A 22,572-nucleotide genomic window follows, 5' to 3' on the forward strand; every position below is an offset into this window, starting at 1 on the left:
CAACAGACTGAAAATACTCAGGAAAAAAATTTCAGAAAGTTCCAAAAAGCAAAACTTGAACTTGCCGTGCACTGGCAACTATTTATGCAGCATTTGCATTGTAGTTATCAATACAACGACTTACATAGCATTTGGTATTATAAGTAATCTAGATATGGTTTAAAGTATATGGGAAAATGTGCATAGGTTATATGCAAATACTGTGCCATTTTATACAAGGGACTTGAGCACCTGTGAATTTTGGTATCCAAGGGAGTCCTGGAACCAATTCCCAGTGGATAACATGGGATGACTGCGTAAGTGTAGTTCAATATCAAAACCAGGTATCGACACTGATATAATCCACAATTTTATTCAGATTTTACCAATTTTACATGCACTCCTTTGTGTGTGTTTCTATGTAATTTTATCACATGTATATAGATTTATGTAACCACCACCACAATCAAGATACAGAGCTGTTCAATCACCGCAAAGATCCCTCATGTTAATCCTTTAGAGTCACAACCACCCTTATCCTCCCACCCCATCCCCAATGCTTGGCAACCACTGATCTGCATTCTAATTTTGTCATTTTGAGAATGTTATATAAATGGAACCATGTGGTTATCCCACTTCAAGATTGTTTTTTTCACTTGGCATAATTCCTTCAAGATCCATCAAGTTGCTATATACTATGGTTTGCTCCTTTTTATTGCTGCATAGTATTCCACGGAATGGATATAGCATATGTTGTTTAACCGTTCAGTCACTGAGGGGTATTTGGGTTGTTTCCAGTAAAAAGACACTTATTTTTAAACACAGAACTTCTGTAATAAGTTGCTTCCCCAAGAGGACTTTTAACATGAAGGCCTTATGCTCATTTAAGCCATTGCTTTGCATATAGGTACAGATTTTTTTCCCCCACAACATGAAAACTTAAAGAAAAAAAACCCTTTAAATCCCATAGCTGCCCTCCCCAGTGAGGGCCAAGACAACAAAGTGAAACCTGCAGTTAGTTAAACTTCTAACTCAGATTGTAAGGTGATATTTTATACCAGTATGGAACTTCTTTCATGCAGAAGGCAGATTAGTGAAGTTAATTGCACAAGCAGACCACAAAAGTAAATTATATCTGTCACTGATCAAGCTAAAGTTGGGAGAAGTCAAATTATAGTACTTTAAACTCTTAAGACAAGACAATATCAAATTATTGACTTTTAAGAACAAAGGTCAAGAGTTAAAAATGAATGTAGTTTATGTTCCATACTTAATTTCTTTTGGAGAGAAAGTAGCTTAAGGGAGTTGTAGATGAAAACTTTAGTCAAGCAGGCTACAAGAACAATCATTTAAACATGTTATGTGGTCTAGTATTTATGAAATAAGAAGGCTCAAAAACGTCACAATTTGCTTGGAGAAGTGAGCTTACAGGTAGAAATTAAGAAAAAAGTCGCAAATCTACAACTCAGATGGCAAAGAGAATAACAAAAATCATGAAGTGTAGGCTTTCAAAACTCATAGGAAAAAATTTCAAGTTAATAGGTATGTGTGGAAACTAAAAAGGTAAGAAGGGGCAAAATAATAAAGGATAAAATCTGGGAATAAAAAAACAAATTGCAGGAAAATAAGGCAGAGAACTAGTTTTGAGCCAGGATTAAATAACTCATCTCTTATTTCAACCACCAGCCAATAACTATTGAATTAAATCCTAGAAAAATACACGTACTTATCAGGTATAAGCAAATCTGTTACTATGTAACATATCCTTATTTGGAAAGCAAAGTTAACTTAATAAAATTGTTTGATTATATGATTTGACTCTTTGCCCATGTCTGTATTACTAGTAAGCATTATCAGAATTCACAGGGATCAGGTGGGAAAATTATTTTACTCCTTTAGAAAAAGACTACTATTATACCGAGAACAAACTGACACGCTCCCTTCTCTTTATAATAACATCTTAGTTTATTCATCTTAAGTATAAGTAGTAAGTTATCATCACTGTATGTAGATATGACTGAAAAGATAGTGTACTGATTCTGTGGTTTGGAGCAGCAAGTGCTATCTGAAAAGTTCACTACCATTTGGAACCACACCTTTTTGACATACAGGCTGCCCAACATATTTACAATAGATCATGAAAGTGTTAATAGTGAGATTTTCTAATGCAAATAGCAACAATATAATATAAACCTATCAGTCTTAAGGATTTATTATTGTAACATTTTCAAGAATGGAAAAAATAAAACTGTTATCAACTCTCAGTGCTTATTTCTAAGGAATTAAAACTTAACATTAGGGACTTCCCTGGTGGCACAGTGGTTAAGAACCCACCTGCCAATGCACGGAACACGGGTTCGATCCCTGGTCTGGGAAGATCCCACATGCTGCGGAGCAACTAAACCCATGCGCCACAACTACTGAGCCTGCGCTCTAAAGCCCGCAAGCCACAACTACTGAAGCCCACGTGCCTAGAGCCCGTACTCTGCAACAAGAGAAGCCACTGCAGTGAGAAGCCTGCGCACCACAACGAAGAGTAGCCCCCGCTCGCTGCAACTAGAGAAAGCCCGTGCGCAGCAACGGAGACCCGATGCAGCCAAAAATAAAATAAATAAAAAAAATATATTTATTTTAACCCACAAAACTTAACATTAACTCAAACGGGTATAATTATGTGTTCTATAGTGCCAGTACAAGAACATCTCTTTCATTACTTGGCAATTCTTGTCTTCTGCATAATATTTGAAAAAGTGTATTTCAATTTACAAAATTTTCTACGCTGCTGCCATTTAATGTCCCTCGAAGGAGCATCCAACTGTACTGGGTTCAGTAACTTCGGAGGTCCACCATAACATTATATATTTCAACTCGCTATTCAGCATAAGGTGTAGCTGCCTTGAACCCTGGCCTGGAATTACTATCAGAAGGCTTCATAATAAAACTGTTTTCAGGCTAACTTTAAATTTGTCTCACTGTACAAACTCCAAGGACACTATCATGTGTGAAGACCCAGTATGTTTTCAAAAGTGTCTGGGAGGAGAAAGGAACAGTGTGCCTGGCATGTTGTACCACAGAAAAGAAACACTTAAGAACTGATAAATAATGAGAACTAAAAACAGCAACAAAACAGTAGTAAGCCTATGGCCATAACGAATTCAAACAACTTGCTTAATCTTAACACCATAAAGAGTTCAACAGTTGCTTGCCCCTGGTAGCACAATGAATGTGGAAAGCAACTATATAAACTTGATCTTGAAACATCAGCTAAATAAAATGTAAAGATATTATAATGATTTATCACTAAAATAATTTACCACACACTTTTATTCCAGATAATCCATTTGAAATAGTCAACAAACACCTGCATTTTACTGCAAAATAAAAAAATCTCCTATAGGGACTTCACTGGTGGCGCAGTGGTTAAGAATCTGCCTGCCAATGCAGGGGACACAGGTTTGAGTCCTGGTCCGGTAAGATCCCACATACCACGGAGCAACTAAGCCCGTGTGCCACAACTACTGAGCCTGCACCCTAGAGCCCACGAGCCACAACTACTGAGCATGCAAGCCACAACTACTGAGCCTGCACTCTAGAGCCCACGAGCCACAACTACTGAAGCCTGCGCGCCTAGAGTCCGTGCTACGCAACAAGAGAAGCCACCACAATGAGAAGCCCATGCACAGCAATGAAGAGTAGCCCTGGCTCGATGCAGCTAGAGGAAGCCTGTGCACAGCAAAAAAACCCAACGCAGCCAAAAAATAATAATAATAATAAAAATAAATAAAACAACAAAGACTAGATGTTTCCAAAAAATTATTTTAAAAAAATCTCCTGTAAAATAAATAACTCTTTTGTACCTGATGATCAATTTCCCACAAACCTTTCCCTTTGAAAATGGCTAATTACAAACTGCACTTAAAGTCACAACATAAACGAAAATCCCCACAGTACTCCTCACTAACAGAACATGTTCTGAGGCTCCAACAATACTGTGTGCATTTGAGAAACAAACTCATTCTCTTAATGTGTGAAAATAACAATAGTTAATATTTAACATATTGATACATACTATGTGTTAGGCACAATGTGAGAGGCTTTACATACTTCATCTCTAATCCTCACAACTCCGTGAGTTAAGCATAACCACCCCCATTTATAGATGAGGAAACTGAACTGAGGCTCATAGAGGGGTCCTGCAGCTAATAAGAGAATACAGATGCCTCCTACATTTTCATCAGCCCTTTCTGTACATAAGGCACATGAGATCTGAAAGCATTATAGTAATTTATCAATTACCCAAACAAGTTTTAGAAAATGCTATGCTGAGTAATGTATGCTATGGGTACTTTTTGAGGGGAGCTGAGGGGACTCACCCTTCAGGGTTATACTCAGGGTTTCATTTTTTAATTCTAACACACCATCCAAATTTCTTTCAGGTCCTGAATCTGTGGATCTATGTCAATTCTCTATCTAGGTATATTAGTTATGGAATATGGAAGATCATTAAGCCATTATAGTCTTCTCAGACCCTGAAGAAATGGTCCAATGCTTAGTCAAAACTCAGCTATTTCTTCAGAACCCAAGTTTACTCTGGTAACAAGTAAGCCTCAGGACTGGGCCCGGGGTTTTACCTCTGATTACAGACATGTCTACAACAAATTATAGAATCCATTATTTAAGAACATATTCACCCCCCACAAAGAAGCAAGGGCTGAGAAGATGAGCACTCAATCAACGCGTGAGAAAGAAGCATTCCCTTTCAAATATGGCCAAATATGTCAAATTTTGTTAGCATTCCCTCTCAATTATGGCCAAATATGTCAAATTCTGTTAAGCTGAGGTGTGTCCAATTAACCTAGTCACACTGGTATCCTACTATGTTAAATATTACACAGATTTTACTGTTTCAAATATTACAAGTAGGTGGGCTGCCAGTTTGACTTTAACCATCTTTTCATTATTCCAAAGTTCTTGTAATTATAGACATTTAGGCTAAAAGCAGAGGGTTTCTTCAGAATTACAATCAGGCAAACCATAACCTCAGAGAGATATATACATACATGCATATACATATATACAAATATACACATATATATATATACACACACACAGGTTTTTTTTCCCACGAAAATCATATTAGAAAAATCATCTGCTATTTACTAAGCTCTCTTTGTCTTTTACTTAGTTGACTTGCTACCCCAATTATACGCGGGACCTGATGGCCTCAACAGTTTGTTTCTCCATAAGAGCAGAGGCACTCTCCTCTGCACCTAGCAACAAAAAAAGAGAGCGACGAAAAACTTCAATCACACAGGAATCTGGGGGGCAGGGCCTAAGGCTCACCCATAATGTGTGTAAATCTGATCCCCGAAGTCCGTGGCACTGACAGTCATTCAACTTTCTTTGTAATATTCCCATTGTGCTCTTTCTGGTACCACACGCAAAATGCACCACCTACCATTTCACCAAACGGTCGGAATGCCTTACTTCCTTTCTAAAAATTCTCGGGGTGCAAGGCCGGGGGTGACGGCCGTGGGGTGGGCCGGGGAGCCTGAGGCACCGGCGCCAGCCACCCGGGAGAGCAGAGCCACGCACGGCACCCGCTCCGGGCAGGCCTGCTGTGGCTGGTTCCCGAGTCCCTAGGGCTGCAAAAGCAAGCAGCAGCAGCCATGGCAGGGACTTGGGAACCTTTCCCCTGCCTCCTCCGCTAGGCCCCGAGGGGTTTGCTTTTCACATGGCCCCCGGGTGGGGGCGGTGGGCACAAGGTACTGGATGCAGATGCAGTCGCAGTCGCAGCCGCAGCGGCGGGCCAGGCGAGCCGGGGCTCCCTCGGAACCCGACCTCCCGGCGAGGCTGGCAGCCGCAGCACCTCGGCGGGGCCCTGACTGGAGCGCCGACCGCTCGGCGGGGAAGGCCACCTTCGCACACACCACATCTTCTCCCCTGACTGCCTCCTTCTCCGTTAGCGCTACCGGTTGGCGGGCGGGGGAGGGGAGCGAAGCGCGTTATTCCCGGGGAGCTGGAGGGAGGAAGGGAGGGCATCTCTTACCCGCGTTACTGAGGAGGAGGAGGAGGAGGAGGCGGTTGGAGCGCGGCGCGGCGGGGCGACGGCGGGGCTGGGTGGGTGCAAGTAAGAGTCTTACGAAAGGGAATTAACCCCATCACCAGCCCGGACACCGGCTCCAGCGGCAGCCACGGCTGGCAAAATCCCGCCCCTTCCCACCACGCACTAGCCCCGCCTCTTCGTTCTCTTTGAGGGGCAGTAGACAAATCATAGGTTGTACATCCTCGGAGTGACATGAGGATCATCCAATCACGCCTGAACAAACTGCCTTCTCTCCACCCCTTCATCTCCTCCCGGGCCGCGGGAGAGCCAAGCCAAGTCTTTCTCCACCCACAAGGGAAAAAGAGCCAATCGGCTGTAAGTATCCGCCCTTGAAGGACGCAAAGGACAACCAATGATAAACCTAAGAGGACAGCCATTTTGCCCACTTGTAAAAGAGCCACCTTTTCCCACGAGTCGGAGCCCGAGGTGGGGGAGTTCTGGAAGTTTTTACTGACCTGGAGGTATTGGAAAGACAAACATATTTTTTCAAGGAGTATTTATATTGCTTTATAAGAGTAAAGGAAAATTTTCGTCCTCCATGTGGTGGGAAGTGGGGACTGCTGCTTAACGACTTGGCTCCTCCCCTCAGCAGTAACAGGCTCTAAGCCGAACACCTGGTTCTCCAGCCTCAGCGAGGAAAGGCGGGGTGATTGCCCGCTTCGGCTTGCAGCCGACTACAGTTCCCAGCGCGCTTTGCCTCCGCCCATTTCAGCTCATCCGTTTGCTTCCCGCGAGGCCTAACGGGAATTGTAGTTCTTGGGAGGTACCCACGCCGCTTCATTGGCCAATGAGAAAGGACAAACTTTTGAATGATTTGGAGTTTGGGGCGGGGAAGTAGTCGCAGGGCTGTGGTGAAGCCTTTTCACCAACCTCGCAGAAGAGAGAAGGGTTACAAGCGAAAGGTAGTCGAGGAAGAGTTTTCTTAGAACGCCGTAGGAGTTTTAGATTCCTGGTATTTACACTCTCTTACTTTCAGTTTGTGTCTTTGAAGGGACTTCCGCTTTGCGGCGGACACAGGCCAAACCTGTGGCGGGAGTTGGAGATTCTGCAGCGAATACACCAGGTGTGGCCGTCTGGGAGTGGCGTGGCGGGCAAGTTGGTAGTTTCTTACGTGAGAGATAGCTGAATGGAATTTAATTGCATTTTAATTAAGAGTGGGTGAAATGGGATGGGGGGAGGGTAGTTCCCAAGTCCAGAATGCCATGCTCCACCGCACTCTTCACTCCCCGAGCCTCACTTTTTTTGTCTTTTGAGTTGCTCAGGATTAGATTGCACCCCTATATTTGTGGAGGGTGCCTCTAAAACCTTCGCGTCTTCAGTTTGACTAAAAAGAACCGGTTCAGAAGTTCTGAGCTAACTTCTCCCACTCTTACAAACCAACTTCTAAGGTCTGGTTCGAAGGAGAAACGCTACAGAAGGGCTCATGATTGATGAGAATCGTCCCATTCTTTTGTTTGTTTGTTTGTTTTTAATGTAAAGCATACATTAAACAAGTGTCGATAGGGTGCCAACTATAGTACACCGATGAACACAGGTCATTAGAAAGACGTTGGAGCCAAAAGCCTAACAAGCTTAGCACGTTAGGCCCTGGTTTATGCCCCCCCGCCGTCGGGGGACAAAGTTGAGTGTGTTTTTACTGTTGGACGTTCCGTTTGAGGTTGTTTGGGAAACTCATTGAACAAAAGAGATGCAGAAGGTGTTATCAGGAAAGGCCTTCCCTCCGCAAACCTGATGGCTCTCATTTTAAACTCTTTCCTATCATTTTGACTGAGACTTTCTCAGATAAATTCTAACTCAATTTTCCCCGCGGTTTCACTAAGACTTTCTCTTAGAAATCATGTTGTAAATATTTATTGAGCACTTGTACTGTATTAGGCACTATGCCAGACTTTGCGGGGAGAGCAGTGCCAAAAAGACAGGCTCCTCGTCCAAAAGTAGTGAGAACAGGCCAAACAAAATGAATCGTAGTGTTACTTGTTCTTCTAATCTCTCTCTAAACTAAGTCAAATCTTCATTAGTCATGTTTTGTAGTTACTTTTCCCATTCTGCTTGTGGACTGAAATAAGCATATTTTCTTTATTTTTTTTAAAATTGAAGCACTAATAAGTCTGTGTCCTATACTCATGAGTTGTGTTTATGCATCAACTAGATGGTAAATTTTATGTTGTAACCCTTCTAGATATAGGAATGTGATCATACATTTCAGCCACAGTGTTCTGGTTCCACCAAAGAAAGTGTTGACCCTTGCTTTTTAATGTAGCTGGGAATTTCATACAATTAAGCAGAAGAGTCTTATATAAATGCTTATTTTTTTTTGTCGTGAGGGCTTCTAGTGTAAATCAAGTCAATAAATAGTAATGGCCATCATTTAATTGAGTGTTTCCTCTGAGCCAGGAATGGTGTTAAGTGCTTTCAGTACATGTTCCCTTCAGCAATGGGCAAGTATTGTTCTGTGATGTTTTATACTTGAAGAAGTTGGAGTTCAGTGAACTTCAATAAGACTTAAAAAAAATTTTATTGTGGTACAGTTGATTTAAAATGTTGTGTTCGTTTCTACTGTATAGCACAGTGAATCAGTCATACATATACATATATCCACTCTTTTTTAGGTTCTTTCCCCATATAGGTCATTACAGAGTATTTAATAGAGTTCCCTGTGCTATACAGTAGGTCCTTATTAGTTATCTGTTTTATATATAGTGGTGTGTATGTCAATCCTGGTCTCCCAGTTTATCCCTCCCCACCCTGAATAAGACTTTAAGGCCTTGATTAGAAAATTTTGGAGCTGAGATTCATATCCAGATCTGTCTCATTCTTGAGCTCTTAACCACTGCTGATTTCTGCCTCTCAAATATTTATTGATCCCCCAATATGTGCCAGGCATATAGTGAGAAATGTGAAATTCCATCCTAGGATTCTGGAACCAGTGGTGGCAGTCACTTCCTCTTTTGAGCTATCCTTTGGCATCACATAATACATACTCATTGTATTTAAAAATACAGGAAAATGTAAAAAAGAAAGTAATCTGTATTCCTGTTAGAGATACGACTATTAAATCTTGCTGAATATACTTACAGATCTCTAATAGGTACAGATATGCGTATGAGTAGTATAATACTACTTTGCTCTTTTTTAAAAAAAATATTTATTTATTTTGGCTGCGCTGGGTCTTAGTTGCAGCATTCAGGATCTTCGTTGCCTTGTGAGGGATCTTCATTGCATCCTGCAGGATCTAGTTCCCTGACCAGGGATTGAACCTGGGTCCCCTGCATTGTGAGTGTGGAGTCTTAACCGCTGGACCACCAGGGAAGTCCCCTACTTTGCTCTTTTTGTAAACTGTTTTTGACTCAAAAATAGGCTGTGGATATGACTGAAAATCAGTAGCTTTTTTAAAAATAAATTTATTTATTTTATTTATTTATTTTTAGCTGCGTTGGGTCTTCGTTGCTGCGTGCAGGCTTTCTCTAGTTGTGGTGAATAGGGGCTACTCTTCCTTGCAGTGCGCGGGCTTCTCATTGCGGTGGCTTCTTTTGTTGCAGAGCACGGGCTCTAGGCGTGCAGGCTTTAATAGTTGTGGCATGCGGGCTCTAGAGCGCAGACTCAGTAGTTGTGGTGCACGGGCCTGCATTGGCAGGTGGATTCTTAACCACTGTGCCACCAGGGAAGTCCTCAATATCAGTTTTGATGGCTCTCTGGTATTACATTGTATGTTTCTAACATAACCAGTTCCTAGCTGATGGATATTTACATTATTTTTGATTAACTTCTTTTTTGATTGTGCTAAAAAATATATAAACTTTACCACCTTAACCAATTGTAAGCGTACAGAACAGTAGTGTTAAGTATATGCACCTTGTCATGCAACAGATCTCTGGAACCTTTTCATCTTGCAAAACTGAGACTCTGTACTCGTTGATCAACAACTTTTCTTTTCCTGCCTCCTGCAGCCCCTGGCAACCACTATTCTACTTTCTGTTTCTAAGAGTTTGACTTTAGATGCCCCATATAAATGGAATCATGTAGTATTTGTCCTTCTGTGACTGCGTTATTTCACTTAGTGTCATGCCCTCATTGTTCATTCATGTTGTGGCATATGACAGGACTTCCTTTTTTTTTTTAAGGCTGAATTAATATTCCATTGTTTGTATACACCATATTTTATTTATCCATTCATCTGCCAGTGAACATTTAGGCTGCTTCCACTTCTTGGCTATTGTGAATGATGCTGCAGTGAATGGGTGCGTATATCTCTTCAAGATATGTTTTTAGTTCTTTTGGATATAGGTGTTCTTTCGGATATATGTATATACGTATTTATACTTCTGGTTGTGTATATATATATATATATATATATATATATACACACATGTATTATTTACTTATTTTTGGCTGCGTTAGGTCTCCTTTGCTGTGCATGGGCTTTCTCTAGTTGTGGCGAGAAGGGGCTACTCTTCGCTGTGGTGTGCAGGCTTCTTGTTGTGGTGGCTTCTCTTGTTGCAGAGCACGGGCTCTAGGCACGCGGGCTTCAGTAGTTGTGGCACGAGGGCTCAGTAGTTGTGGCTCACAGGCTCTTGAGCGCAGACTCAGTAGCTGTGGCACACAGGCTTAGTTGCTCCGTGGCCTGTGGGATCTTCCCAGACCAGTAATCGAACCTGTGTCTCCTGCACTGGCAGGCGGATTCTTAACCACTGTGCCACCAGGGAAGTCCCGATATATACATGTATATACATGTACACGTACATGTGTATGTATACTTCTGGGTATGTATATACATGTATGTATACCCAGAAGTAGGATTGCTGGATCAATTATTAACTTTTAAAAGCAATGCTGTCATGAACACCATTTTTGTATGCTTGCCTGATTATCCCTTAAATCTAACTTTTTAGAAATAGTATTATTTAGTGTTATTTATTAATACAGTACTCTGTAATTCCTAAATTGCTCTACAGAAAGGTTATGCCTATTTTCTTTCCTAACAGTGTGTGAGAGCACCTGTTTCCCATCTTTTATTCTATCCAGTATGATTGTGAAAAGTGATCCCTCATTTATTTAATTCTGTCTAGTTGAATTCTGTTTATGTTGAGCATCTTTTATGTGTATATTGTCCATTGTTGTCTACTCTTTTTTTTAAAAATAAATTTATTTATGTATTTATTTTTGGCTGTGTTGGGTCTTCGTTTCTGTGCGAGGGTTTTCTCCAGTTGCAGCGAGCAGGGGCCACTCTTCATCGCGGTGAGCGGGCCTCTCACTGTCGCGGCCCCTCCTGTTGCGGAGCACAGGCTCCAGACTTGCAGGCTCAGTAGTTGTGGCTCACGGGCTTAGTTGCTTCGCAGCATGTGGGATCTTCCCAGACCAGGGCTCGAACCTGCGTCCCCTGCATTGGCAGGCAGATTCCCAACCACTGCGCCACCAGGGAAGCCCTGTTGTCTACTCTTTTGAATAGACTGTTGTTATCTATCATAGTCCCTTAGTAATTTTAAAGAAATTACTTCCTAGGTTTTTAACTCCTTGTCATGTATTTTGCCTTTATTCTCATTTTGAAATTTGTCTTTTTAGCTTTTTAATGCTGTTTTTCTATGACATAGTGTAAATTATTTTAGTGTCGGAATTTATGTCTTTTCCCTTAGGGTTTCTAGATTATTTGTGACACTTAGAAAAAGCTTTATGATGATTAGAAGTAGATAATAAAACATAATATGTATATATAATTTTTATTTGTTGTTACATTTGGTTTCACAATATATATACACTTGGTTTTGTTTGGATTCTCTACTCTTTCATTGTTCTGTCTTTTCTGTGACTTGTACCATACCCATTTTCTTAATTTCTGTAACTTGATAGTATGTTTTGATATCTGGCATGTATGGTGTGCTTCCACTTTTTTAGACATTTTCTTGTCCTTGTCACATTTTCTTGTATTTTGGTGTCATTTTGTCAAATTAAAAACAAACATCTGAAAGAAACAAAACAAAACAAAACAAACATCTGCACTTTTAGTTTTTAAATTTTTTGGCTGCTTCGGGTAGCTTGCCAGATTTAGTTCCCCAACCAGGGATTAAACCCGCGCCCCCTGCAGTGGAAGCGCGGAGTCTTAACCACTGCACCACCAGGGAAGTCCCAATATCTGCACTTTTATATTTTAACAAAATACAAATTTAACTTTATATAGATATGAAATACTACTTAAAGGCAATACAGAATTTTTCTTAGTACGGTCAGTGTTCAATGAGGCATTCTGTGCTTTCTTAAAACATGTTTTTATTACAGAGTTGGATGTAAATGGTGACAGTTTAAGAGCACATCTAATTTTTTAAATTATATAATCATTTTTAAGGGCTTCCCTGGTGGCGCAGTGGTTGAGAGTCCACCTGCCAATGCAGGGGACACGGGTTCGTGCCCTGGTCCAGGAGGATCCCACATGCCGCAGACAGGCTGGGCCTGTGAGCCATGGCCGTTGAGCCTGCGCGTCCGGAGCCTGTGCTCCGCAACGGGAGAGGCCACAACAATAAGAGGCCCGCATACCACAAAAAAAAAAAAAAAATTATATAATCACTTTTTATACAGAGGCTAACATTTTGTAGGTGGCTTTCTGTAGGACCTGCTGACTTCTGAATTCTTATCTCTATTTATAACTACTTATTCCACTGTACCTCATAGCCTTTTCAGAGTACTTCAAATTCATCATATCCCCTAAATCTATTCCTCTTCTCTTCTCCTTTCCTCTCTATCTCAGTTGTTTATTTGGTCAAGAAATATTAACCATCTACTATGAGAGGTATTAGATAATGGTCAAGAGGATGGGATCCAGGCTGCCTAGGCTTGATTGTGCTTTCTGCCTTGTACTACTTGAGTGACCATAGGCAGATTACTTTATCAAGTGTCTTTGTTTCCTTATCTGTAAAATTGAGATAAAAGAAGTCACAGGCCATTATGAGGCTTAAATGACTTAATATATGTAAAACACCAGAAATAGTGCCTGGTACTTAGTAAGTGTATGTTGGGTTTTGTTTGTTTTATTTTTGGTAGAATAAGTAGCTTTTTCAATATATTAATCTCCAACAAATCTTATTCCTATGTACAGAAATTTCAAGTTTGTAAGGTATAATTCTTTGGTTCTATAATGGAACGTTAATTAAGACAAATTACTTTTAAAACACATCACTTTCAACCAGAAAAAAAAGGGTTTTGTTAATATTGTTTCTGTTGACCTGGCTGATGCTAGAGTACTGAAGTAAAACAGTGATAAACAGGACATTTGTGGTCCTTGACATTATGAAGGCATTCTAATAGGAGGGAGTAAACAGATGAAAATAATTGTCAGTCACAGTTAAGTGCTTAAAGGAAACGAATTGATATTAAGGAAAATGTAGGAGAGTCCAGTTGGGAACTACTGCAGTATTCCAGTTGAGCACTGATGGCTTGGGGTTGGTGATGGCAATGGAACTGGAAAGAACTGAATAGATTTGAGATATATTGGGGGAATAATTAATAATAAGTGGATATAATTTGGTGGTTAAGAAGCAGAAATCAAGAATGAACTCAGGTTGCTGGTTTGAGTAACTTGCAGGGTTGCACTGTTACTGAGAGATGGTCACGGAGCACACAGTTTGATAGAGAAGTCAAGACTTTGGTTTTGGACATTTAGGCTAGAAGTGTCTATGTATGGTCAGGGCACCAGAAGTATGGTCAGGCCACTTAAGATGGTTGTTCTCTTGCTCTCTGTACGTCCCCTGCTCCATCCCTGCATGCTTCACCGACACCCAACTCACCTGACTGACCTTCCTATGAGTATTTCCCCGAGGCCCCAGCTAGTGATTGTTCTTATCAAAGGGGCAGTGAGGGGCGTGCCCCACTACTGGTTTCCTTGGTAACTAATGCCCCCACCTGCGTCAGTTCCCCTATAACTGGTAATCTCCCCTAACCCCTGGGAGCGATTACTGCCACCTTGTCCTGCCCACCTTGCACTGCAAACTATTGCTCCAGGACCCTGCTTCAGGCATGTAAACTCCCCCATCCATTAAACCACTGATGCCTCTGTTGCTGACTCCAGGCTCTTTCTTCGGTCTTAAAGCTGGGCAAGTGCAGGCCTTGTAGGCCTACCAGGTGCAGCCCAACACTTTGAGATTTTCAAAATGTCAGGTAGGTAATTAGATGTAGGAGTCTGAAGCTAAAGAGATTATAAATTGTACTACCTGGACTGTTTGTGGTAGCCTTCGAAAAGGTTGTCCATTCTCCAAATTTGACAAGGTAATCTTTGTAATGTAGCAACTTGGTTAAACTCTAGAAAAGGCTCCCAATTTCTTACAAACTAAAGTCCAAACTCTTTTTAGCATGGCATATGAGAACCTCCCTGACCTGACCTGTTTTTACTTCTTTACCATTTATCGCAAAGCATCTTATTTTTTAGCTATACTAAACTGCTTAGTATTTTCTGAAACTGTGGTATTGGAAATATGGCTTCTTTCTCCCTAGAATATCCTTATCTTGATTCTCCACCGGCAAACTCCATTCTTCCTTCAAGTTTCAATTTAAGAGTGACATCAGATATTTAAATAAGGTGTACTATGTTCCAAGAATTTTTTTCTCCTAACTGAAGCCTTCTTTGATTGCTTGCTACCTTAGAGGATTCAACACTCCCACTTATGTTTGGTATTCTTATGCATACTTCTTTCATATGTGCTTATTGCCTTGTGTTGCAATTATTTGTTCATAACTCTTATTTTCATCTTAGATTTAGCTGGAAGGTAGGCTACAATGACACAAATTCATCTTTGTTTACCCGGTACTCTCTGTGATACCTATTATATGCCTAGTACGTAACAGACACTCAATAATTAGTTGTTGAATGAGTGATTTTAAGAGGCAGTGTTGCATAATAGCAAAAATTCAGACTTTTATGTTACTAACTGGTGATAACTTATTTAATATCTCCGAACCTCAATTTTCTTGTCCTTAATGTGAGGATAATGATACTTATCTTTCTGAGTTGTTTTGGGAATTACAGGAGATTTCCTAAAATTTCCCAGTGTACTGCCTCACAGAAAGAGGTCAGTCAATAAGTGGGAGTTATTTTATCATTATTCTAAAAACAGTTGCCTATACAATGAAAGACTCTAGGGTCCTTGCTTTTTTTCTTCTTTATTTTTTCCCTTTTATTTTATTTATTTTTTAATCGAGGTATAGTTGTTTAACAATGTTGTGTTAGTTTCTACTGTACAGCGAAGTGGAGTTCCCTGTGCTATACAGCAGATTCTTTTTTTTAATTTAATTTTATTTATTTTACATGCAGCACGTTCTTATTAGTTATGTATTTTAAACATATTAGTGTATATATGTCAATCCCAATCTCCCAATTCATCCCACCACTACCACCCCCACCCCGCCACTTTGCCCCTTTTGTGTCCATACGTTTGTTCTCTACATCTGTGTCTCTGTTTCTCCCTGCAAACTGGTTCATCTGTACCATTTTTCTAGGTTCCACATATATGCGTTAATATACGATATTTGTTTTTCTCTTTCTGACTTACTTCACTGTGTAGGACAGTCTCTAGATCCATCCACATCTCTACAAATGACCCAATTTCATTCCTTTTTATGGCTGAGTAATATCCCATTGTATATATGTACCACATCTTCTTTATCCATTCGTCTGTCGATGGGCATTTAGGTTGCTTCCATGACCTGGCTATTGTAAATAGTGCGGCAATGAACATTGGGGTGCATGTGTCTTTTTGAATTATGGTTTTCTCTGGGTATATGCCCAGTATTGGGATTGCTGGGTCATATGATAAATCTATTTTTAGTTTTTTAAAGAACCTCCATATTGTGCTCCATAGTGGCTGTATCCATTTATATTCCCACCAACAGTGCAAGAGGGTTCCCTTTTCTCCACACCCTCTCCAGCATTTGTTGTTGGTAGATTTTCTCATGATGCCCATTCACCTGGTGTGAGGTGATACCTCATTGTAGTTTTGATTTGCATTTCTCTAATAATTAGTGATGTTGAGCAGGTTTTCATGTGCTTCTTGGCCATCTCTATGTCTTCTTCGGAGAAATGTCTATTTAGACCTTCTGCCCATTTTAGGATTGAGTTGTTTGTTTTTTTAATGTTGAGCTGCATGAGCTGTTTATATATTTTGGAGACTAATCCTTTGTTCGTTGATTCGTTTGCAAATTTTTTCTTCCATTCTGAGGGTTGTCTTTTCGTCTTGTTTGTAGTTTCCTTTGCTTTGCAAAAGCTTTTAAGTTTCATTAGGTCCCATTTGTTTACTTTTGTTTTTGTTTCCATTACTCTAGGAGGTGGGTCAAAAAAGGTCTTGCTGTGATTTATGTCAAAGAGTGTTCTTCCTATGTTTACCTCTAAGAGTTTTATAGTGTCCGGTCTTACATTTAGGTCTCTAATCCATTTTTTTTTTAACATCTTTATTGGAGTATAATTGCTTTACAATGGTGTGTTAGTTTCTGCTTTATGACAAAGTGAATCAGTTATACATATACATATGTTCCCATATCTCTTCCCTCTTGCATCTCTCCCCCTCCCACCCTCCCTATCCCACCCCTCCAGGCGGTCAGAAAGCAGGGAGCTGACCTCCCTGTGCTATGTGGCTGCTTCCCACTAGCTATCTGTTTTACAGTTGGTAGTGTATATATGTCCATGCCACTCTCTCAGTTTGTCACAGCTTACCCTTCCCCCTCCCCATGTCTTCAAGTCCATTCTCTAGTAGGTCTGTGTCTTTATTCCTGTCTTACCCCTAGATTCTTCATGACTTTTTTTCTTAAATTCCATATATATGTGTTAGCATACGGTATTTGTCTTTCTCTTTCTGACTTACTTCACTCTGTATGACAGACTCTAGGGCTATCCACCTCATTACAAATAGCTCAGTTTCGTTTCTTTTTATGGCTGAGTAATACTCCATTGTATATATGTGCCACATCTTCTTTATCCATTCATCTGATGATGGACACTTAGGTTGTTTCCATCTCTGGGCTATTGTAAATAGAGCTGCAAGGAACATTTTGGTACATGACTCTTTTTGAATTACGGTTTTCTCAGGCTGTATGACCAGTAGTGGGATTGCTGGGTCATATGGTAGTTCTATTTGTAGTTTTTTAAGAAACCTCCATACTGTTGTGCATAGTGGCTGTACCAATTCACATTCCCACCAGCAGTGCAAGAGTGTTTCCTTTTCTCCACACCCTCTCCAGCATTTATTGTTTCTAGATTGTTTGATGATGGCCATTCTGACCGGTGTGAGATGATATCTCATTGTCATTTTGATTTGCATTTCTCTAATAATTAATGATGTTGAGCATTCTTTCATGTGTTTGTTGGCACTCTTTATATCTTCTTTGGAGAAATATCTGTTTAGGTCTTCTGCCCATTTTTGGATTGGGTTGTTTGTTTCTTGTTATTGAGTTGCATGAGCTGCTTATAAATTTTGGAGATTAATCCTTTGTCAGTTGCTTCATTTGCAAATATTTTCTCCCATTCTGAGGGTTGTCTTTTGGTCTTGTTTATGGTTTCCTTTGCAGTGCAAAAGCGTTGAAGTTTCATTAGGTCCCATTTGTTTGTTTTTTATTTCCATTTCTCTAGGAGGGGGGTCAAAAAGGATCTTGCTGTGATTTATGTCATAGAATGTTCTGCCTATCTTATACTCTAAGAGTTTGATAGTTTCTGGCCTTACATTTAAGTCTTTAATCCATTTTGAGTTTATTTTTGTGTATGGTGTTAGGGAGTGTTCTAATTTCATTCTTTTACATGTACCTGTCCAGTTTTCCCAGCACCACTTACTGAAGAGACTGTCTTTTCTCCATTATATATCCTTGCCTACTTTGTCATAGATTAGATGAGCATAGATGCATGGGTTTATCTCTGTGCTTTCTGTCCTGTTCCATTGCTCTATATTTCTGTTTTTCTGCCAGTACCATATTGTCTTGCTTCCCGTAGCTTTCTAGTATAGTCTGAAGTCAGGGAGCCTGATTCCTCCAGGTCCGTTTTTCTTTCTCAAGATTGCTTTGGCTATTTGGGGTCCTTTGTGTTTCCATACAAATGTGAAATTTTTTGTTCTAGTTCTGTGAAAAATGCCAGTGGTAGTTTGATAGGGATTGCATTGAATCTGTAGATTGCTTTGGGTAGTAGAGTCATTTTCACAATGTTGATTCTTCCAATCCAAGAACATGGTATATCTCTCCATCTATTTGTATCATCTTTAATTTCTTTCATCAGTGTCTTATAATTTTCTGCACACAGGTCTTTTGTCTCTTTACGTAGGTCTATTCCTAGATATTTTATTCTTTTTGTTGCAGTGGTAAATTTGAGTGTTTTCTTAATTTCACTTTCATATTTTTCATCATTAGCGTATAGGAATGCAAGAGATTTCTGTGCATTAATTTTGTATCCTGCTACTTTACCAAATTCATTGATTAGCTCTAGTAGTTTTCTGGTAGCATCTTTAGGAATTTCTATGTATAGTATTATGTCATCTGCAAACAGTGGCAGCTTTACTTCTTCTTTTCCGATTTGAATTCCTTTTATTTCTTTTTCTTCTCTGATTTCTGTGGCTAAAACTTCTAAAACTATGTTGAATAATAGTGGTGAGAGTGGGCAACCTTGTCTTGTTCCTGATCTTAGTGGAAATGGTTTCAATTTTTCACCATTGAGGACGATGCTGGCTGTGGGTTTGTCATATATGGCCTTCATTATGTTGAGGAAAGTTCCCTCTATGCCTACTTTCTGGAGGGTTTTTATCATAAATGCGTGTTGAATTTTGTCGAAAGCTTTTTCTGCATCTATCAAGATGATCATATGGTTTTTCTCCTTCAATTTGTTAATATGGTGTATCACATTGATTGATTTGCGTATACTGAAGAATCCGTGCATTCCTGGGATAAACCCCACTTGATCATGGTGTATGGTCCTTGTAATGTGCTTTTGGATTCTGTTTGCTAATGTTTTGTTGAAGATTTTTGCATCTATGTTCATCAGTGATATTGGCCTGTAGTTTTCTTTCTTTGTGATGTCTTTGTCTCATTTTGGTATCAGGGTGATGGTGGCCTCGTAGAATAAGTTTGGGAGTGTTCCTCCCTCTGCTATATTTTGGAAGAGTTTGAGAAGGATAGGTGTTAGTTCTTCTCTAAGTGTTTGATAGAATTCACCTGTGAAGCCATCTGGTCCTGGGCTTTTGTTTGTTGGAAGATTTTTAATCACAGTTTCAATTTCAGTGCTTGTGATTGGTCTGTTCCTATTTTCTATTTCTTCCTGGTTCAGTCTCAGAAGGTTGTGCATTTCTAAGAATTTGTCCATTTTATTGGCATATAGTTGCTTGTAGTAATCTCTCATGATCCTTTGTATTTCTGCAGTGTCAGTTGTTACTTCTCCTTTTTCATTTCTAATTCTATTGATTTGAGTCTTCCCCTTTTTTTTCTTGATGAGTCTGGCTAATGCTTTATCAATTTTGTTTATCTTCTCAGAGAACCAGCTTTTAGTTTTATTGATCGTTGCTATCATTTCCTTAATTTCCTTTTCATTTATTTCTGATCTGATCTTTATGATTTCTTTCCTTCTGCTAACTTTGGGGTTTTTTTGTTCTTCTTTCTTTAATTGCTTTAGGTGTAAGGTTAGGTTGTTTGTTTGAGATGTTCCTTGTTTCTTAAGGTAGGATTGTATTGCTATAAACTTTCCTCTTAGAACTGCTTTTGCTGCATCCCATACATTTTGGGTCGTCCTGTTTTCATTATCATTTGTTTCTAGGTGTTTTTTGATTTCTTCAGTGATCTCTTGGTTATTAAGTAGTGTATTGCTTTGCCTCCATGTGTTTGTATTTTTTACAGATTTTTTCCTGTAATTGATATCTAGTCTTATAGTGTTGTGCTTGGAAAAGATACTTGATACGATTTCAATTTTCTTAAATTTACCCAAGGCTTGATTTGTGACCCAAGATATGCTCTATCCTGGAGAATGTTTCATGAACACTTGAGAAGAATGTGTATTCTGTTATTTTTGGATGGAATGTCTTATAAATATCAATTAAGTCCATCTTGTTTAATATTTCATTTAAAGCTTGTGTTTCCTTATTTATTTTCATTTTGGATGATCTGTCCTTCTGTGAAAGTGGGGTGTTAAAAATCCCCTACTATGATTGTGTTACTGTCAGTTTCCCCTTCTGTGGCTGTTGGTATTTGCCTTATGTATTGAGGTGATCCTCTGTTGCGTGCATAAATATTTGCAGTTGTTATATCTTCTTGTTGGATTGATCCCTTTATCATTATGTTGTGTCCTTTTTTGTCTCTTGTAATAGTCTTTGTTTTAAAGTCTGTTTTGTCTGATGTGAGAATTGCTACTCCAGCTTTCTTTTGGTTTCCATTTGCATGGAATATCGTTTTGCAACCCCTCACTTTCAGGCTGTATGTGTCCCTAAGTCTGAGGTGGTGTCTTGTAGACAGCATATATAGGGGTTTTGTTTTTCTATCCATTCAGCCAGTCTATGTCTTTTGCTTGGAGCATTTAATCCATTTACATTTAAGGTAATTATCAATATGTATGTTCCTATTACCATTTTCTTAATTGTTTTGGGTTTGTTATTGTAGGTCTTTTCCTTCTCTTGTGTTTCCTGCCTAGAGAAGTGCCTTTAGCATTTGTTGTAAAGCTGGTTTGGTGGTGCTTAATTCTCTTAGCTTTTGCTTGTCTGTAAAGGTTTTAATTTCCCTGTCAAATCAGAATGAGATCCTTGCTGGGTAGAGTAATCTTGGTTGTAGGTTTTTCCCTTTCATCACTTTAAATATGTCCTGCCACTCTCTTCTGGCTTGCAGCGTTTCTGCTGAAAGATCAGCTGTTAACCTTATGGGGATTCCCTTGTATGTTATTTGTTGTTTTTCCCTTGCTGCTTTTAATATGTTTTCTTTGTATTTAATTTTTGATAGTTTGATTAATATGTCTTAGCGTGTTTCTCGTTGGATTTATCCTGTATGGGACTCTCTTTGCTTCCTGGACTTGATTAACTATTTCCTTTCCCATATTAGAGAAGTTTTCAACTATAATCTCTTCAAATATTTTCTCAGTCCCTTTCTTTTTCTCTTCTTCTTCTGGGACCCGTATAATTCAAATGTTGGTGCGTTTAATGTTGTCCCAGAGGTCTCTGAGAATGTCCTCAATTCTTTTCATTCTTTTTTCTTTATTCTGCTCTGCAGCAGTTATTTCCACTATTTTATCTTCCAGGTCACTTATCCATTCTGCTGCTTCAGTTATTCTGCTATTGTTCCCTTCTAGAGAATGTTTAATTTCATTTATTGTGTTGTTCATCACTGTTTGTTTTCTCTTTAGTTTTTCTAGGTCCTTGTTAAATGTTTCTTGTATTTTCTCCATTCTATTTCCAAGATTTTGGATCATCTTTACTATCATTATTCTGAATTCTTTTTCAGGTAGACTGCCTAATTTCTCTTCACTTGTTAGGTCTGGTGAGTTTTTTCCTTGCTCCTTCATCTGCTGTGTGTTTCTCTGTCTTCTCATTTTGCTTAACTTACTGTGTTTGGGGTTTCCTTTTCGCAGGCTGCAGGTTCATAGTTCCCGTTCTTTTTGGTGTCTGTCCCTAGTGGCTAAGGTTGGTTCAGTGGATTGTGTAGGCTTCCTGGTGGAGGGCACTAGTGCCTGTGTTCTGGATGAGGCTGGACCTTGTCTTTCTGGTGGGCAGGTCCATGTGTGGTGGTGTGTTTTGGGGTGTCTGTGGCCTTATTATGATTTTAGGCAGCCGCTCTGCTAATGGATGCGGTTGTGTTCCTGTCTTGCTAGTTGTTTGGCATAGGGTGTCCTGCACTGTAGCTTGCTGGTCGTTGAGTGAAGCTGGGTGCTGGTGTTGAGATGGAGATCTCTGGGAGATTTTCATCGTTTGATATTACGTCGAGCTGGGACGTCTCTTGTGGACCAGTGTCCTGAACTTGGCTCTCCCACCTCAGGCACAGCCCTGATGCCTGCCTGGAGCACCAAGACCCTGTCCTCCACATGGCTCAGAATAAAAGGGAAAAAAGAAAGAAAGAAAGAAGAAGATAAAATAAAATGAAATAAAATAAAGTTGTTAAAAAGAAAAAATAATGATTTAAGAAAATTTTTTTAAGTAATTAAAAAAAGAAAGAAAGAAAGAAGAGAGCAACCAAACCAAAAAACAAATCCACCAATGATAACAAATGCTAAAAACTATACTTAAAAAGACCGAAACAAACAAACAAAAAAGGACAGACAGAACCCAGGGCAAATGGTAGAAGCAAAGCTATACAGACAATATCACACACAGAGTCATACACATACACACTCATAAAAAGAGAAAAAGGGAAATAAATATATATATCGTTGCTCCCAAAGTCCACCTCCTCAATTTGGGATGATTCGTTGTCTATTCAGGTATTCCACAGATGCAGGATACATCAAGTTGATGGTGGAGATTTAATCCGCTGCTTCTGAGGCTGCTGGGAGAGATTTCCCTTTCTCTTCT

The 22,572-nt window shown here is 39.7% G+C and overlaps 1 protein-coding gene and 1 non-coding gene across 8 annotated transcripts in view; one reads left to right on the top strand and one right to left on the bottom strand.

The window, feature by feature from the left end:
• Positions 1-6,474: 6,474 nt before the first annotated feature.
• The window catches only part of ZRANB3 (zinc finger RANBP2-type containing 3), a 279,900-nt gene continuing 263,802 nt past the window's right edge, over positions 6,475-22,572 (top strand). Inside the window, exons 1-2 of one of the 7 annotated variants that reach the window (XM_089916041.1) lie at positions 6,475-6,546; positions 7,062-7,148. The gene's annotated coding sequence lies outside the window, so the exon portion shown is untranslated. Of the gene's footprint in view, positions 6,547-6,877; positions 7,149-22,572 lie in introns of those variants that run through there. The other 6 variants (XM_089916045.1, XM_089916042.1, XM_022569604.2 and 3 more) reach the window with 6 other exon arrangements.
• Positions 9,322-9,394, bottom strand: TRNAV-CAC (transfer RNA valine (anticodon CAC)). Its single transcript has one exon. It is a non-coding gene; the product is annotated as a tRNA-Val (tRNA).

The sequence above is a fragment of the Delphinapterus leucas genome, chromosome 8, assembly GCF_059928025.1.
Source record: "Delphinapterus leucas isolate spDelLeu-1000000601 "Yukka" chromosome 8, BTC_Dleu_Yukka2, whole genome shotgun sequence".
In the NCBI taxonomy this organism is placed as follows: Eukaryota; Metazoa; Chordata; class Mammalia; order Artiodactyla; family Monodontidae; genus Delphinapterus; species Delphinapterus leucas.